Raw genomic sequence first — 20,215 nt, 5'->3', positions numbered from 1 at the left:
GGAGTAGAAGGGTACGCGGAGAAGCTGATTGGCCGCAGAGAAGGAGCTCTAGCCTAAGGTCAACTCTGGAGAGAACCCTTCCTCCAATATCAGAAGACTCAGACCCAGAAGACGGTGCTCAGGGCGCTGAGGCACCAGAGTTGAGGAGGTCAAGAAGAGTGCGTGTGCCTAACAGAAGATACTCCACCCCTGAGTGGACATATCTGGCGACAGATGGCTTCGAAACCAGTGACAGGGAGGATCCGAGCGGTGGTGGTGTCCAGTTCTGAGCCCATCGTGACAGTGGAGATAAGATTGTTAGTGCCCGGTGTCGAACAAGAAGGGTCACTGACATTCATGCTCCCCCGTCCTCCCCGCCTCAGCAAGATAAAGGACATGTTTCTCACAGAATTGCAATTCCCTGATTTTGGTTCAAAGATATCAGCCGCAGAAGAGCACAATCTTCGTCTGGAAATATTGAATTTTGCTGTCGAAGCTGCAGGCGAGCGCCTGATAGTGGATGCTTAAAAGACTTTGTAAATAAGCGTGAAGAAAAGAAGATTACCTAGCGCCTAGGAAGCAGAGAATCTTAGGGACTTTCCCTGAGTTGATGGAGAAGGGCTAGGGTTGTCTATATTGAATTAAAAGGAACTTTTGCGGAAAAGGTTGCCAACTTCCAGTTGCGTGGTTCTCAAGATAAAAGGAGTAAAGAGACTGTAAAGGAACGAAAAGAAAGGAACTTTGTGCAGAGTTACGAGAGAGCCACACTATCTGACGAAATGAAGTCCGGTACCCAGAACCGCAGAGCAAAATGTATAATAGGTACACTAATAGTAGGAGTGATAATACTAATAGCTCTAGTAGTGACAGTCTCCTATGTAAAGGGACGTGAGGAAGAGGCAAAGGTAACTGATGTGAAATCTGTAGAGGCGCTTACACCCACCGTTGTTGGTGGGAAAGGGGAAAACACACAAGAGAAAGCGTTATTAGCTGCAGAAGCCCGCAGGTTACATGTAGATGAGTCCCAAGGTGACTTTAGGTCAAATGCTTATGCAAAATTATTGTATGAATATGTGGATGCCATGGAGGTCAAGGACTGCTATGTCTGCATGCAGTTGCCGGCGTCTGTAGATGAAGGCATTCGTTATCATCACCTCCCGCTGACATATGGCATTACATGTAGCTTATTGCTTAGTATATTTTATGGGAGAGATAGTTTTGAATACTATTTCTCCAATTTCGATTCAGTGTTGCCGGAAGTCCCAAATTATAAGCAGATGAACAAGTGGGACTACTGGAAAAGTGAAGACAGATTGGCAAAGTTTTTCATTCCTTGGATTACCTTAGATACTTCACATGCCCGCAGAAATAATCTGACATGCAAGGTGTCGGAAGTTGAGAAAAAGTTCATAGGGCAGGTGGATGATCGAAACAGGAGGCAAAGGATTTTGAAAAAATCAGGACAAGGGAAAACAGATTGGACCGATGAAGAAAGGGTACACAAAAGAAAGGGTAGTAGTGGTCCAATAGCTTTAGATAGAACGCAGAGAGGAAAGTTATGTCTTCACAGAGCCAAAACGTATTATGAAAATGTATACGTGGGAGAAGTTAGCTGTGAACATGCTTTCAATTTAGAGTATTACACCAAGGACTTTCTGAAGGGAATGCAAGTGATTCCAAATGTATATTTTGTATGTGGGAGAAATGCTTACGTAAGACTACCTGACAACTGGTATGGATCATGTTACTTGGCAATTATCTTCCCTAAAATATACCATGCCCAAGACTTAGAGATCATCGAGGGCAAGACATCATCGAGGGGAAGGAGAGATGTAGGAGGTGTAGAAATGGTTGGAGATGTCTTTGGAGCTGTGTTCCCTCTTCTGGGATTAATTCTAAATGACGTTAAAATTAGACGACTAGCAACAGTCGTAGACAGGTTGTCTGCCAGCACTGCTCAGTCCTTAATGCTGGTAGAAGGAGAGATGCAATCGATAAGGGCTATGGTTCTTCAGAACCGTCTTGCCTTAGATGTCCTATTAGCAAAAGAGGGCGGAGTCTGTAAGGCTTTGAAGGTCCAAGAATGTTGTACTTACATTCCAGACAATTCGAAGCCCCTTGAAAAGGTTATTAGGAACATAACTGATATTCACAAGGAGATCGAAGACCTAAGCAGAGAAAATGTCTGGGAGAAGGTGGGCCAAGGGATAAGTGACGCTGGAGGTTGGCTCACCACCTTAGGCAAAAGCTTTGTGTGGAAGGTACTAAAACCCATCATCATAATCTTGATCTGTGGGATCGTGTTGTGGGGATTGGTGAGGGTATTCAAATGGTACAGATCAAGAAGGTCAGAGAGAGCTCAGAGAAAACAGCTGCAGAGATTGGCTGCCTTACAAGATAGTCAGTACCGGAGTCTGAGGGCTCTAGAAACGCAGAAACGAGTTATGCTCGCAATCACTGCAGTTTAAATGTTAATGATGACCCCGAGAGGTCATCAAAGGGGGGAACTGAGAGAGCGCAAACTGACCAAAATGTAGAAATACATCACACTTACACGTAGTAAGCACAAATCATGAAGAGAAATGCCATGAGTGCTGATAGTATCCAAAGTTATATTCTGAAATGTGTAGTTAATATAGAAGTTTAAATAGAAGTGGAACTAATACAGAGTTGTGTGAAGTAATGCGATTTTATTAAACGTGATTATTCCTGAATCCATGTTGTGTAGCTGCTAGAATGTAAGATGGCATACGAAAACGTTGAAATGTGGTAGGCCTCAGGGCCAGAGCAAGGCGGGAGGGGGAAGGTGATTAAGATGCACAATTTGGATTGCACTAATGTTTAGTATTAATGAGTAGGCTTTTTGATTTATAGATGTGTTTACTGAAATCAGTAGAAATGAGTACTAACATGCTAATAATTAAAGAAGAAGTTGAATGCTATAAAATGTAGTAGAGCTGGAAAGTTTTAATGTTGATTTATACGTATTAATCTGGGTTGGGGAATGTTGCAAGGCGGTTGGAAAACCATGAGAATTGGGAACAGGCTGCAGATGTCTGTCTGGAAGGGAAAAGGGGGTATTCAATTATTAATATAATGAATAGAAGCTTGTTCAAGAAATGGACCAGACATGGAGGAGGGTTCCGGAATGTTTAAGGGGTATCAGCGGGCCGGAGACGAGTCTGAGAAGCAAGGTCGACTCTGACCGCAAGGCCTCATCATGGAAAAAGCCAGGAGCTACACCACGTGAGGGGCGTCTCACGAGGGGCGTCCTAAATGTTGTTGGATTTTTGTATTAGGGATAGCACCCCTGGGTGGAGTTAGAGCAGACGCCTGAGGACCCTTTAGAGAGCGGATGGGTAGGCAGAGAGGGGTCATGATTGGAGATCTATAGGTTTTCACCAAGAGTTCGAGAGTGGGTGGCTTCCCTTGGGAGTCATTCACTGCTGACACCTTTGATAGGTTGAGACCTGGTTAAGTAGGGATACCATCTAGAACAGGGTAGGGAAAGCCTAACCTGTATTTTCCTTCCGCCTGTAAATGAGTGATAGATTTCAATATGTGTCTATGCTAACGGCACTATTGTTTTTAGAACTGGTATTGATAGTTTCTGTTGTTCGTCTGAGGGCTTTCAGAGAACACATGTACGTAATTGGGCCCGTGTATTTAGTGAATCTCATCTTGAGATGCTTGTACCTGCAACTTATAATAAATCTTTGAAAGCTAGAAGTTGTTTGTGATCCTTTGAAGCAGAGTCCTTTATTGGGGAAACTAACTTGGTAAGAGATGCACTTTCTTTCCTCAAAGACAGGCAATAAAGATTCAGTCGGCCAGACCGGGGTTTTAGATCGATAGTGATAAGGTATTGATCAAAATCTCAACCCTTCCACATTTAAATATCCTACCTTTGATTATTTAGGAGTCGATCTCTCCTCCGAAGTCTCCAAACCCATTACATTTCACCTCATCTACCACCCACCAGGAGAACAAACACAATTCTTTGAGGATCTAACAGACCTAATAACACAAAGCTCCCTGAAGGACTCCACTGACATTATATTAGGAGACATTAACCTGCACCTAAATTATGCTGAAGATACAATTGTACAAGTCTTAACCAATCTCCTTTATTAAAAAATTCTCACTCAACACTGCAAAAAGCAAACACACTACAAGGGCTATTCCCTTGATGCAATTATTTCCAAATATAATACCATATCTGCTCAATCCATCATACTCACATACTGGTCAGACCACCACTCAATTCTTTTCAATACCATTGTCAACCAACCCAAACCCCACTTCCAGACCAATTGTCCTAAGCACTGGATAAGAAATACACACAAAATCTCGAGTTAGAATCCCTTATCAGTTCCAAAATGTTTCCTCCACCCTACTTTACTTCCACTGAGGACCTTACCTCAAACTATAACACTAAAATGACAGAACATTTTGACAATGTCACCTCTCTAAAGCTTAAGAATTCAAGAACCATAACCTCCAGATCCTGGTTCAACAAAGGCCTGAATAAAGAAAGACGTCAATTTAGGCTGGCTGAAAGAAACTGGAGACACCAACCCTCCTTGACCTATCTCTCTCTCTTCTGAGCTAAATGCTTGAAATACAAAAAACATATTTACAGAGAGAAGGCCTCCTTTTTCCGAGCTCGACTTGACCATTCTAGAAACAGACCTAAAGACCTCTTTAACATTATTTAACAGCAAATCTCCTTCTCTGCGCCCTCTTCTCATGACTCTGTCAAGCAATGTGATGATTTCCCCAATTTCTTCACTGCAAAAATAACAAACATCGAAATCTCGGATACCCACACCTCCTCACCCATCACCAATGATGCCCCCTCTACCAATGACAATCCCACCAATGCTAATCCTTCAACCAATGACGAGCCCCCAAATCCACCTTCTCCCTGTGCTTGAAATTCAACCACAATCCTATACAAGTGAAAAACAAGGCAAAATGGAGCAAGTACGAAAATATCTCTATAGAAGAAGTCACTAAAATGTTTGCATCCATGAAGCCGACATCACACATATCTGACCTCCTTCCTGACCCCTAGTCAAAAACCTCAGGCACATTATCTCTCCAATATGGTCTAAAATCATTAACTCTTCCCTATCCAGTGGCTCCATGCCGGCTTCACTTAAACTCGGCCAAGTCACACCCCTCATCAAATAGCCGGCTGCTGATCTGAATGACTTCAACAACTACAGACCCATAACCATCCTCACTCTCCTTGCCCAAAACTATAAAGAAATGTGTGCTCTCACAACTCAACAACCACATAGAAATATTTGACCTACAGGACACTTTCCAACCTGGATTTATAAAAGGTTGCAGTACGGAAACTGCAATCCTGAACATCACTGAACACTTTCACAGATCTTTTGATGATGGTTAGGTCTGCCTTCTAATCCTCCTTGACCCCTCATACTGTTAACCACGACATTCTCTGAAACACACTCTTACAGCATGAACGTATGAAAGATACCATTCTTTGGTAGTTTGCCTCATACCTGAACCAACGTACTCAACTAATCAAAAGGACCTATTCCACCACAACAGCAGTGTCAGTCCCACAAGTAGTTCCCCAGGGATCAATTCTGTCCCTTGCCCTGTTCAAGCTCTACATGGACCTGCTTGCAGTCATCCTAAAACAATTCGATATTGCATGCCATCTCTATGCAGATGACATCCAACTAAACATTAAAATCTCATCTTTCAAGACACTCAGCACCAAAACAATAGTCTCATCATGGTACAATTCTGGATGACCAACAACCAGCTCAACCCATAACAAAGCTGAACTCCTCTTCACCCAACCTAAAGGAAAGTCCTATCCTAGCCTATACACAACTAGCTTGACAACTTAACTGCACTAAACTGCAAACTTTCCATCTCTAACTCTGTCAAATCTCCACGAATTTCACTTTACAAAATCCTGAACACGGAAGAGCACATTAATGCTTCTGCAAAAGTGACTTCTACACGCTGAGAAACCTAAAAAAAATATATCAAACCCGTCTTCCCCCCTGAAAACCTAAAGACTATAGTACAATATTTAGTCCTCTGCAACCTGGACTATGGTAACGATTCATTCACCGGTATCCCCAAAAAACACCTTATGAAATCCACACTCAACTCATCAGCTAGACTAATGTCTGGAGAGAGTCACTATGATCACATCACTCACAAGAAACTTAATTGGCTACCAATCCAAGGAAGAAGTATATTCAAAACAGCCTGCATACCCCACAAAGCTCTTTACACTGAAAAAACGGTCTACCTCACGAAGAAATTATCAAGCTTTAGCAGCAGCAGTGGTGGTGGGGCTCTTTATGGGCCTCCTATGTCTGCAACTTGGCAGGTAAAAGCCCCTCATTAATGCTATAAAGAAAAAGATGGGTTGATAGGAAAGGAAAAATGTGGAAATGGATGAAATGGGTGAAATAATGGGTGGGTGAGGGGATGGATGTAGGATTAGGTGAAAGGATAGCTGGCTGAAACGATGGGTGGGTGAAAGGATGGGTGGGTGGCTGCTCAAACTATGGGGGTGAAAGGATCCAAGGATGGGTGGGTAAAAGGATGGGTGGTGAAAGGATGGATGATGAGTGGATAAAGAGATTGGTGAGTAAAAGGACAGATGGATGAATGGGTGAAAGGATAATGTAGTGAAACGATGGATGATGAGGGCATGAAAGGATGGGTAGGTAAAAGGAAAGAGGGATGAGTGGGTGAAAGGATGGTGGCTGGATGGATGGATGGGCGTGTGAAATAATGCATAGATAGGTGAAAGGATGCATGGATGGGTAGATGAAAGGATGCGTGGGTGAAAGGATGGGTGAGTAGGTGAAAGGATGGGTAGAATAGTGGATGAGAGAATAGGTAGATGGGTGGATGAAAACATCGTAGAGTAAATGGAAATCAGAGAGGATGGATGGGTAGATGGGAGCGTAAAAGGATGGCAGAGTAGATGGAAATCCGGGAGGATCGATGGGTAGGTGAAATGATGGCAGACGAAATGGAAATCTGAGAAGATAGATGGATGGGGGCTGGAAAGATGGCAGAGTAAAGAAAAATCTGAGGGAATTGATGGATGGGTGGGTGAAAGGATAGAACAGTAAATGGATATCTGAGAGGATGGATGGATGTATGAAAGGAGGGAACAATAAATGGAAATCTGAGAGGATGGATGGGTGAGTGGATAGACAGATGGGAGGATGAAAGGATGGCAGAGTAAATAGAAATCTGAGAAGATTAGTCTGAGCGCTGTAGTTCTATGGGAGTCTGGGCTCAGACGAGGAATGGGAGCCTGGGCATGTTCCCCTTTAGACTGTATAATGCAGCCTGGTGGGCAACATGCAAAGTGGGCCAAGAGGGCCGGCCAGACAGTCATACTCATTTGGAGTGTGCAAACCACTGCTCCCCCAATGCCACCAGTCCCTTTACACCCTAACTCAGCCTGTAGTAAAAAAAAAATGATAATAACAAAGTTATTATCATTTTATTTTTCCTTTCTCCTGCTTTAGCACTAGGGCGACGCTCTTGCGCCGTAGCGGAAGAGCCGCCACTGAAGGGAGCTCTCTCTGGGAGGTTCTACTCACTTGCTTCGTTTGCTTGGTATCATCAGAGCTTTAGTTCAAGGTAGGGGGTATTTTCATTGTCTGGCTACTCTCTTGACAGAGGTCAGATGCAAAACCTTCTGATAAAGTGTTACTTAGTCTGGAGGCTGGTGTTTTATTTTCTTTCACTGACTCCAAAGTCAGACGATTTTGCAGTGGCGGCCTGTGGTGGGAGTGCTGCAGGGCTGTGATGTGGGGTGGGGGAGGTGCAGGGTAGGCAGTAGTAAAGTACGAAATACGGCCGAATAGAGGTAAGTAAACATATAAATAAATAAAACAAATTTCGTTGTCCGCGCTGCATTGTCAAATGCGATGCAGAGCGTGCAACGATATTCATTTAATTTATTTATATGTTTACTTAACTTTATTTGGCCGTATTCCGTACTTTACTACTCCTCCACCCTGCCCCTTCTCCGCCCCACGTCACCGCCAGGCAGCACTTCCACCACGGCTGTTACTGGGATTTTGTAAATGGAACAATCTGACAATCTTGCCAGGGAACAGGAACAGTGGAGAGAAAATCTGTAGGATCTCAGTTTTTTTCTAAAACAAAATACATTGTAAATACCTGTAAATGAACTGTACAAATATTTCACAATATACCAGCAGTTAGGAAAGCCCAATTTGTACTACATTTTTGTAAAATAAATAATTTAATAGGATCAAAACAAATCAAGGCACTCTACTTGGTGATGTGCAAATGCAAAATATGTGCTGAAACCGGATTTCCACCCATAGTTTGTGTGCTATATAATTTTATTAGAAAAACTGCACGTCAGTGAAGTGTGTGTCCATTTCAATAGCAACAGCATGTCTGTAAATAAAATGTTGGTAACACACCATGTTTTAGTAATAATACATGTGGGACAGGTGGCACTGGCTACATACCAGACCATGTCACTCCTCCTGCTGGTCCTGGCTCATTTACTAAACTTGCTCTTTGAGAAACGCTTGTATTTTTCAAAATCTCTGATTTCAGTGATTTAACAATAATGGCAGCACCCCCACTCTGAAAACCGATGCAGCCCCACAGGAAGGGTGTGCTCTTTAGATCAGTGAAAGAGGAGTCCACGTGATCTTGCTGGACACTGGGTCACCCTTTCCAAGGGGTCAATGAAGATTTTCATGCTCGCATATTGATTGGCTGGAGCTGAACCAGGGGCACACGCACTTTTACTGATGAAGACTGTAATTGGGCGTAGGCTCCTGTGCAATCCATCCTCGTGCGTCTTGTAGCGCCTGCTGTTGTTTCGTTGTCTTTTGCGACAGCCCAACGGCACAAAGGCAAGACGAGGACAATATTAATCATCCTGAGCGGAGCCCTCCCTCTCGCCTACCACAGAATAGAGCGTTTTAATGAGTTGGCTTATCTGCCGTGTCACCTGGCACTGTCTAAACATAATGATTTTTGCGTGCCGTCGGGGAGGGGTTTGGCCGCCTAATGAATAGCGAATATGCTGCTGACGTGTCCACCTTCAAAGGAGCGTGGTGAAACGGTGGCACGCGCCCCTCCCTGTTTTATGTCTTTGTGCATGAAGGGGCTGTTGGCGCCTCGGTGAAGAGGAACTGATATTGCTGTTGGGGGATGGGAGAGTCGTTCTTCATACATTACATTTGTGTTGACTATTTATCCAGCACATGCCACTAATTAAATTGTCCGTCAATGCTCAAATAATTAGTGTTGTTATCATCTGACATTGAGCGGCGATTGCACATCATTATTAGATCCAATGTTCACCCGCACATAAATCTGAAAAACAGAAAACCAGAAAAAGTCTGGAATCATGAATGCCCAAACCGTACGTTTGGTAGGTGGTACAGATATGTAGCATATGAAAACAGCACGACTACACAGACCTGCGGAGAAGTGATGTGAAACCGCCAGTCAGAAAACCGACATATCTTTACTCCTCCAGGTACCAAGATTTTCCTCTGAATTGCCACTGAGTACTGGATTGTCAGAAACACAGTGAAGCCACATTACACTCATCTTTGACGTCGCCCGGATTGCGCCATTTAAAATATGTTTAAACCCTCTTCCTATAAGCATCTCTCCGGTTACAGCACACTTTAACGAGCAACGGATTGTGATTTGACAGTAGAAAAATCACAGACACAAATAAAGAATTACAAATGACTTTCCAGGGACGAGTTCATTATCCATTCAGGAGCTGGCCCTATGTGCAATGATCTTGAAGGCCAATGCTCGGCTTGCCTAATGGCACATAGTGGAAACACCGTGTAGGCTAGGGGTCTCTCACCTTCAGGGTGATAGTGACTAATGGCATGTGGAAACATAGACCTAAAAACATAGACTACAAAAAGCAGTCTGAAACCACCTATTAGAAAAATATCTACCATACATACATAGGATGCTGGAAAAATATTGACTTGTACCTTAGTTTATTATCAAAAACTTGTCCTCGAATGATAGGACTGGTGATAGAACAGCAAGCTAACCTTCAAAATGTCAGAAATTAGTTTGGCTGGAAAATGAAGCACATTGAGAGGGCAGAGGATTAAGCTGAAAACAAGATCTGTAATTGTAAGTTCACCAACTAATTTACTCTGTTATAACAGGACTAAAGTGAGAACAGTTTCATGTCTTGATGAAGAACACATTAGATTGCCTGTGACTTTCTCCTGGTCTGGCGCGACCAGATAACCACAGCTGGCGCTTTGTGCTTTTTGGTGCTATTTTATTCCTTGAAGTTTTTGTCTTTTTGGTCTTGATTTAGTTACTAATATTTTGGGATTTCAGGTTCAAAAACCATTTTGCTCTGTAATAGCAGGACCAAAGTGGGGTGAGATATTTCTTGTGTTTTCACTTTATTAGTGTTAGAAGTGGTGCATAAAATACTTTACAAATTGCCTCCAAGTTAAGCCTGACTGCTCTGTGCCAAGCTATCTGAGGGTTGAGCACAGGTTAATTTGGGGTTTGCTTGTTCCTCACCCTGACAAGGATTGTGGTTAATGCTTGAGTAGGGTTTCACCCCCCTCAACTAGTAACCTAATATCTTACACCAGTGAAGGAGGAAACTAAAAGGCAAGAGCCCCCAATAGAATTTAAAAGTAGGTTGTCAAAGTCCTTCATAATGTGGTTCAGTTAATCTCGTCCCTCGGATCAATCGGTCCAGGCAAGGTGGCCACTCCTTTAGGTTTCCGTGTCAAAGCCCCAGTGAAGGAATCTTCAGAACACACCTAAATACCTGTTTTTCTAATTCTGCAAGCATGTGCTTGTTGTCCTGTAGTATCTTTTTCTTGGCACTGGAAAGCTCCACCTGGTACAACCATGTTCTCTACAAGTCACAATAACATCTCGGTAAAAGAGTGGCAAAATGACATATTAGTTTATCCCTATTATTAGACGAAACACAATTGTTAGACCTGACATCATTGGCCTGAGTCTCTCCTCCATTTTTTTCTGATGGCCTCCTCTGTTTACGATGTCTTTGCTGGTATATAGCTTGGGGCACTGTGCCACTGCTGATCAGTGCCACAGTGCAAGTGCTCCCTATGTTAAATTAATATTGATTAGATTCCATGTTTGGCTTATTTGGTTTACCATCAGTCCCTAGTATAGTGCACCAGGAGTGCCAGGGCTTGTAAATGCAAATGCTGCTAGTGGGCTTGCAGCACGTATTGTGCCACCCACAGAAGCAGCCTGGTAAAATGTGTCTAAAGGTCTGCCATTGCTAGACCCACGTGCAGTCTGGTACTGTCACGTGGGCTGCGCAAGTACACCTACTTGCCAGTCCCCAAACCTTCCCTTAACTTCATGTTAGTCACCCCTATGGTAGGCCCAAGGGCAGGGTGCATTGTAGCATAAGGTAGGGCAAGCCCTGATGTGTGTGGCATGTCCTAATAGTGAATTACAGCCATATTCGTTTTTCACTATTGTAAGGTTACCTGCTCTCCATAAGTTAGAATGGGCTGCCAGGGTTATTAAGAGCTATAATCCTAGCTGGCTTGGGGAGCATGGTACAATGTCGAGTTTGGTATCCCTGAACTCAGAGTTTAATAACGCATCCATTTGGGTGGATGGTTTTTGGACTCTGTGTTTGAAAATAGCACTTTTAGAAAGTGGCTATTTTCTTGTCTGACTATTACCGGTCTCAGCTGGTTTGGTGTGTGTGTGACAGGAGCTGGGTGGCTCCAGAGGTCTGAATGAGTCAGTGTGGGGAGAGTAGCTCCTGATAGCCTGCCCTGCCTGACACAATGCTGGCTCCACCTCCTGCCGGGCGACTGATGGCTCTGCTCCTGCCAGTGACAATACTGGCTCCACCTCATGCTGGGTGGCTGGGCACAGGCTTGTGTTCCACACTGGTTGAATTGTGAAAGGTACCCCTTGAGTTATAACGAAGTGTATATTGAGTAAACTTTGAAGACCACTGTCCGGCTGGACATGTCACTCGTAATATAGATTGACTCTGTCTATATTTATTCCTTTCATATTTCTTGTATGCTTGGGACCATTGTTGCATGTACAAAGGACCCTGCCCTGCACAGTGAATAGGCCAGGTGCCTCGGCCTGGCTACACCCACAACAAACCCAGGATGGAGGGAATTCCCCTGCATGGACAAAGGGATAAAAGGGGTATAAGAGAAGGACTCCTGAACCAAAGAATTTAGATCAATTCTGACAAGGAACCCTGAACCAAGGACAAGAAGCCTGCTGATCCAAGGACTTGCCTACCCCTTCTGCCAGAGTGCTGTTTGCTGGGGGGAATCCTGCAGTCACTTCTTTATTTTTGCCAAGGAACCAGGAGAGAGGAACTGAGTGTGTACTCTCAAACTTTGCCAAGGAAATCTCCAAGGACTGGAAGAGTGCCAGCCTCCTGTTGAAGCCACAGGGCTAAAGGACTTCACCATTTGCTGAAAGTGCTTGTTGCTGGAACCTGAAAATCCAGCACCTCTGAAGAAATCCAGCAATCCCGCCGCCGACGGATGCCACCGAATCCAGCTCGACATCTTGAGTGCAGCTCCCGTGTCCCACATATTCGAGGCCGGCTGCCGGGCCCGATCGATGCTAGTAGCGAAGCCGCTACCGACGCCTCGACACCGAGCCCTCTCGACGCCGTGAGCGCTGCTCACTCTTGCAACATCGACATCGACGACGACGCCGTATCCTGCTTCGCCTCGTGAGCGCTGCTCCTGCCTGACATCTGTCGACGCCGCTGCAGATCGCCCCGACTCCGAGGTCTGATCGACGCCGAAGACTCAACGCCGGGACACCTCGACTCCGTAGATCATCTTTTCTTCGTTTTCCTAGGTACTGTGTTTTGGGGGTCTGTTTCGACTCCAGGCTCGACGTAGCGCTCGACGCCGAACCTTTGGATTAACTTTGCCTCGACATCGTGTGACTCTTGTGGGGGTTACATTGTTGCCAAGAACTGTGATTTAAAGAAGAAGAGTTGCTTTTATTACTAAATACTTTGTGCTAAGAAGAAACTACACTTGAACTATTATTTTTCCTTCCAAGAGTATTTATTAAGATTGTGGTATATTTTTGTCGTTATTTGGTCTTGTGCGAAGCCTTATATAAACATCCTTATTTTTATAATACTACTGTGTCGTGTCCATTTGTAGTGTATTCACTTTATTACTGTATATGGTCATAAATGCTTAACGCACTGCCTCTGAGATAAGCCTGTCTGCTTTGCCAAGCTACCAAAGGGGTGAGCAGGGGTTATCTAAGTGTGTGATCCCCTTGCCCTGACTAGAGGAGGTGAGTCCCTATTTGTCAGAAGTGTATACCTCTGCCAACTAGAGACAGCCAAGTCTAACAACAATAAAAATAGTTTTGCCATAAAGTTATGCACATTGATAGGACCTTGTATCAAATAAATAGGCACAGACCACCTAGTGGTCTCACCAAAGAAGTAGACAAAATTTAGGATCCAATACTACGTTTTTAACTGTAAAAACATCAAGGGGAAGATTTACAATAACTGGCGCATCCCTAGGAATGCGCCAGTTATTATGAGCCGCAGCTCCGCCACCCATGGTGCGCCGCATTTACAATGCGGCGCACCATGGGGCAAAAACGGCACAGATGCGTGACGCATCTGTGCCGTAAAGGTGGCGCATTGCTGGAGTTGCGTCGCAAGCGCGACGCAGCGCCAGCAAGGCTCAGGGGTGCCCTATATGTCCAATGCTGCGTCAAGCCTTGCGCCTGCTTCAAGCAGGCGCAGGGTTTTGACACAGCATTGGCTTAAAAGTGAAATCTTGTAGATTTCACTCAGCCACTTTTAGGAGGTGTTCCTTCTCAGGAACGCCCCCCCTGCGCCGGAACGCCTCCTTATGGCGCAGGGCTTTACAACGTGTAAATACCCCGCACCATAGCGCATCTTTTGCGCCACCGCTGTGTCACAAAAGTGATTCAACGGCGGCGTAAAAGAGGCGCAAGGGGATTGTAAATCTGCCCCCAAGTGTATAACTTCAACAGTGGTTGAGATGGTGTAATCCAAGTATCCTGATCCTGAAGTTGAAATCTGTGTCATTTTTACTGGTAGCAGCAACAGGAACTAATGTAATTCATCATAAAACACACCATAAAAGCTGTGCACGCAGATCTGTGGAGGGGTGTTCAGCCTACATTTGCGTGGGTGCACCTAAAGCTCAACGCTGAGGACCTGCTGGTGACTGGCTTAGATGAAGAAGGCTGAGCTGGTGATAATTCGATCTAATGATAATTCCCTGCCTATCTTTCATAAAAAGAGAATCAAACTGAGGTGGCATGAATTGCGGCAGGCTTTGAGATGGTTGACTGGGCAAATGCAGATAGAACTGTGAGCTAGCATCTGTGTTTTAGTCAGCCAAATTATTTGATCCTCTTTATAAATGTATGTGACCATGGATGTTTTTAAACCTGCTTATTGAAATGTGCTTTCCAGCAGAGAGTCCTATATTAACTAAACACTGATGATTTTCAGCTGTGACAGTCGTCTTCTTTCCATACAAACCGTGCTGTGATTAAAAATTGAGCTGTCGTGGAAATCAATTGTAGAGCTCCAGGCCTTTTGTAAATTGATGTTCCTATCTGGAAGTGATGCGCTTCCCTCCCTCATGGCTGTCCCTTTGCCTGCTCAGAAGTGCCAGGATTGTGAATGGCAGGATGACTCTTGCAGACTGTCTGTGCAGCTTCGCAATACAGATATTTCCATATCACTCATAATGCAGCCGTCTTCTCTTATCCCAGAGATGACTGACAGCAGAAAATAATCTTTACATATGCCCGCCACATACCCTTCCTTTTCCCAAATGCTGAGATCTAGAATTGATTCATGAAAATGTTACCTGGGATATTTCACGGCCTTGAAGGTACATAAGGCAGTGTTTGGGGCAAACATATTTTATCACCGTATTATAAAGCAGATCAGTAGAGAACATGAATCTTTTTTCGAATTTGTTGTGTTACATTTTGTTGATGGTGTTGATGTGATGTAATGTTTTTTTGTAGTGTTGCATTTGTGCTGCATCATTTCAATGTGTTGATGTACTGTACAGTGGTCTTTGGGCCAGATGTACGACGATTGTATTTTGCGACTGGCAAATTGCGTTGCTTTGCGACTGGCAAATTGCGTTGCTTTGCGACTTGCAATTTGCCAGTCGCAAAATGCAATGTACATCAGTGTCTCAGACACTGTTTTCGATTCCCAATGGGGTCGCAAATTGCATGCCTCATCAATATTCATGAGGCAAGCGCAATTTGCGACCCCATTGGGAATGGCTAGCACTCCCAGGGATGGTGGCCTGCTGGAGTCAGCAAACCACCATGTCTGGGACTGCTTTATAGATGAAGCAATTTGCGAAGCAGTGCGCACAGGAAAATTTGTTTTATTTATTTGTTTACTTACCTCCGTTCATCCATATTCTGGTGTTTACTACCCCCAACTCTGCCCCTCCCCTGCCCTGCCCCGTTTCACCGCCCCACGGAACTCCCTCCACAGGCCGCTACGGGTCGCAAATGTTATTTTGGGAGTCAGTGACTTGCAAAATAGCATTTGTACATGCCTGGAACATTTTTTGCTGTCGCAAATGGGCCGATCTCACATTTGCGGCTGCAAAAAAGTGTTGTACATCTGGCCCTTTGTGTTGTGTTATGTTTTGTTATTACGGTTTTGATGTGCTGTGCCCGTTATGTTTCTGCTAAGTTATTATTTTTCCTTGTACTAACGAGCACCCTGACACATTAAGAATGAATGTGCAAATATTCACCCAGAAATTGTCTCCTTTTTGCTTCAGAACTCTAGAGCTGCTTGTTATTGGAAGGCAGTAATAACTTTTGTTTTGTGCGTAGTTTATCCTTTCTGGGCCAATAGACATTTTTGCCAATAAACTGCATTTTTAGGGAGGCATGAGCTTAGTTAGAATTGTTAATAAGCTTTTTAGGGCAATTACTGCGCACATTTGGTACTATTAATGTATTTTTTTTTAGACAATGCCTGGCATCCTTAATGGTGTTTTAGAAGCAGTACATGAGCTTAATTATCTTCGCTAATATTGTTTGGACAATCCTTGGCTTACAAACCTCTTTTACTAGAATTAGCAGTATCAGTCAAGAAGAGAAACTAAAGTTCAGATAAAATAATTTCCAACGAGAAAGCTCGCAAGAATATTACATTTTATATAAGACTTATTTTTTGCAGTTTGAGTGAGCGCTAATTGATGCATCACAATTTAGAGCTGCGCATGTGGCTCTTTAGAATAGCTAGTAAGTTGATGCTGTCTGTTGTACCACCCTTCCATCGTGCAAGAGCCCACACAAAGCTTCGGTGAATAAGGGCTTAGGCATAGTATCCATTCCTTAACACTGTTAAGGAATTGTGATAAGCTGGTTAGACCAGCGCTGGCTTATGACTCCAGATCTGATGGTTAATTTTGTTAATACTTGTTAGACCCGGGATCCCTGGTTGACTGAGGTAGGTAGCTTAGGTCAAGTAGGGACCCGCGTTCCAACTGCAGGGAAAGGAAGGTGACCTTCTTAGGTAGCCCCGCTCACCTCCTCGGCTGCTTGGCACTAGCAGCCAGGCTTATCTTCAAGGCAAATGTGTAAAGTATTCGCAACCACGCTCACAATGTTCCAATGATGACACCACAAATAGACTCCACACGAGTTTTATAAAACGAGTATAAACTTTATGTAAAAAGATATACAACCACACAATATAAAACCAACATATGAGGTTGTGTAATAATTCTCCTGACCGGTTGTTAGGGCAGCCAGCCCTTCTAAGTTCTGGCGATGTCAATGAGCACTTCTAAACATTCTCCTGTACTCCTATTTAACATGTCATACAGTTCGTAATGCTAGAATCAGGTACTTTTGCAATGTACAAATACTGTAATGCATAACATAGAAATCAGATACTCTGCAATGAAAAGAATTCAATGCGTAATGCAACAATCAGGCCCTTTGCAAGGTAAAACAATGCAATGCGTAATTCAACCACCAGATCTGTCGTTCTGCAATAATAAAGTAATGCGTATACACTAATCAGGTAATTCGTTATGCAGGAATAATGCAATACGCAATACGCTAATCAGGTAGTTCATTATGCAGGAACTAGGCAATGCCTCATACGACAATCAAGTAGTTTGTTATATAGAAATGTTGCAATGTGTAATATGTCAGTCAGGTACTCCGCTCTCAGAAATGGAATACTACATAGTACAATCAGGTCCGATCACCGGGCCTTAGGGGGTCTCTCTGCCTCCTCTTCTGACCTTCAGTCAGCCTCTCACAGTTGTCCCCAACACAGTACGATGTAATTCCAAAGTGCAGCTTCGCACTCCAGCCCATGAACCGCCACTCCCTTTGGCAATACGGGCTGCGACACGAGCCGGAGCTGCCAACACGAGAGAGAGGCAGAGAGCATCTCCCTCCAAGCCTGAGAGGGGGAAAGCAAAAAGTTCAGGGACTTTAGCCAAAAAGGGCCACGTTCTACAATACTGCTTTAATTTCCTTGTAAGCTTGGGGATACCTCCTTTTTGCGATTTGTATTAACATTTTTATTTGAAATATTTTTATTATTTATATAGTAGTGCCGAGTTGGTTATAGTGACAAGCCAGTGATAAAGGGGACAGGCTTGGTTGGTTCACTAATAAAAGTTATGCCTGAAGCCATAGGTCTGATCTCTGTCATAAAAAATTTATGACAAAGGCAATAGGCTTGACCTATTTCTTGTGCAAAGCACTTATTAAACTGAATAGGTCTTTAATTGTGGATTGTTACACTTCATTACAGGTTATAGACAGGTATTTTGTTACATAAAATCTCACAGATTACCATAGCAGGCAAGGGATTTGCTGCTTGCCACCACCTGTGACAAACTCTGGGGGTAGAAGATTCTAATTGTAACTATTCTAGTTATGCCCTTTTGAGAAGTCTGCATATTGTTTTGTCACATATAATTATGTACATAGTTGTAATGTTATAGCTGTATTTAAGATGCTTCCTAGCATATGCACACATCAGGAAGCCTGTGTCGGTTTTGGTATCAAACCAATAGTATATGATTTATTGTAAAACATTATGTCAGCTTTTATTGGTTTGATCTAATTATTGTGAAAAGCTATGAGAAAGCCGGTGGGCCAGTCTTACTTATTGTGAATTCCTAACTCCTCCGTTGTCCACTGCAGCTTGTGTGAATCCACTAGTGTGCAGCAGAGAGCAGTAGATGAGACCGACAAGGTTGAGGCTGTTACTCCGAGCCAGCAAGTCAGCGAGTCACGAGCTGAGCTGAGCTGCGGAGAGGAGAGCGGCGGCGGCTTCAGGGCGCTCTGAAAACTCCGGCGGCCCTGTGGGGGCTCGGTGGCTCTGTGGCGGTAACGGCAGCGAACTTGTGGCGGGCCTGTAGCCTGTAGGACTGTAAGCGAGAGTTACTGACGAGCCGCGCTGCGTGCTGTTGGTGAGCAGAGTGCGGCCGTGCAAAGCATGGGGCGGAGGTGGCGGGCAAGAGCGGACCCAGCTGCATTACGGAGCTAGCTTGTGCCGAGTGAGAGGACAGGCGAGCACAGCCCTGGTGAGTCCCGGAGAGCCGGCTGCGATGCTGCGATGCTGCGATGCAGTAAAATGAGAGAGAGCTGAGCGGGTGGTGGATTACGCTTCTGGCTGCTGGCTGCTGGTTTACCGGCCGGCCCCTGCCTCTACGGCTTCCTTCTCCCTTTGCAGCATCTTTTCCTTCCTCCTCTGAGCCCAGAGCTACGGGAGTGCTGCGGAGTGCCACGGAGTATTAGCAGTGCAGTGCAGTGTAGTGCTCTAGTTTTTTTAACGCTGCCATCAGAGTGCTGCTATCAGAGCCCTATGGATTACTGAGCATCATACTTCTAAATCCGCCAGGACAGCCTCCATCGCTGCCCTTTGTATGTGGATACCACTTGCCAGGAGGGAGGCATAGAGCTTCTCAGCAGAACTAAAGGGGGTAATTAACCACTGTTTAAGGTGCGCCATATCGCTCACACCAACAGTAATAAACCATTTAAGGCGACGTTGCAACCTCCCACTGACTACCAACAAACAGCTGCTGTATTTTGCTGTATCTTGCACGGTTTCTTCTGCACTACCCCTGCCCCATCAAAATCCCCATGCGATCACCATTGTAGAGGCATTGTGTTTCTTACATAGCCGCTCCACCTAGTACGCCTCCTACTGCAGTCACACCTCACCCTCCTCCCGGATGGCAGCTGCTCCTGCTCAGTGGGGGCAGACGGGCTTGGGAGGGAGTGGAGTGGAGTGGAGCGGAGTGGGAGACAAAGGTTGATGCGGTGCAAGAGGCACAGGGGGTACAGGGGGTACAGACAACAGGCTGCAACGATACTAGGAAACTGTCCACACAGCCCTTAAAGGATGAGATCAGGTAGGGTAAGGAGGACACCAAAGCAAAATAAACGGACATCAAAGGCAAAGAACTCCCTACCAATTGACCAGTGCAAAGCAAACCAGGAAAAAACATCACCAAACAAAACGGACATAAAAAAAGGGCTAACAAGAGTGTTACCCACTCAACTTATCTCTCCAATTGCATCAATGTTCAGAAAAAATCAGGGCGAGAGAGAGAAATCAGAGGCGAACAAAGCTTTCTTCTTTCTGAAAAATACAGGAGCCACTCTCCTTACGACCCAACAATCTCTTCCGGGCCTACATACGCCTTTAACTCCCGAGATGGTTTCCTGCGACAAAGGCCTATCATCAATATTCACGAAACTAACTCCCCAGTTACCTGGGGCGAATTCAACTAGCCCTCCTCGCCAAAATAGGTACCAGGATGAATTTATAGCAATGGCCCATAAGCAGGATGAACTGGGAGAGGGTCTTGACCAGGAAACCTCCCTGCCGCAAAAACACAGTACAAGAGACATATTTGTCCTGGATCTGAGTATAACACAGGCAACTGGAATTACAACAGAGGTCCCCATGGATAACAAGAGGACGAAGGAAGTATTGACGTGCACAGAAAAATCAGCATCCAATGTAGAACTTAAAGCACCAACAGCAGCACTAACCTTTTTTGGAAAATTCTCAGAAACCAATACACAAAACCCCCCAACAGCTCCGCAAATACAGAAATTACTTAACAAAGAGCCCCAGATA

This window comes from Lissotriton vulgaris, chromosome 5, assembly GCF_964263255.1.
Source record: "Lissotriton vulgaris chromosome 5, aLisVul1.2, whole genome shotgun sequence".
NCBI lineage: Eukaryota > Metazoa > Chordata > Amphibia > Caudata > Salamandridae > Lissotriton > Lissotriton vulgaris.
The sequence above is the reverse complement of the archived record's forward strand: the minus strand, read 5'-3'. Positions refer to the sequence as shown.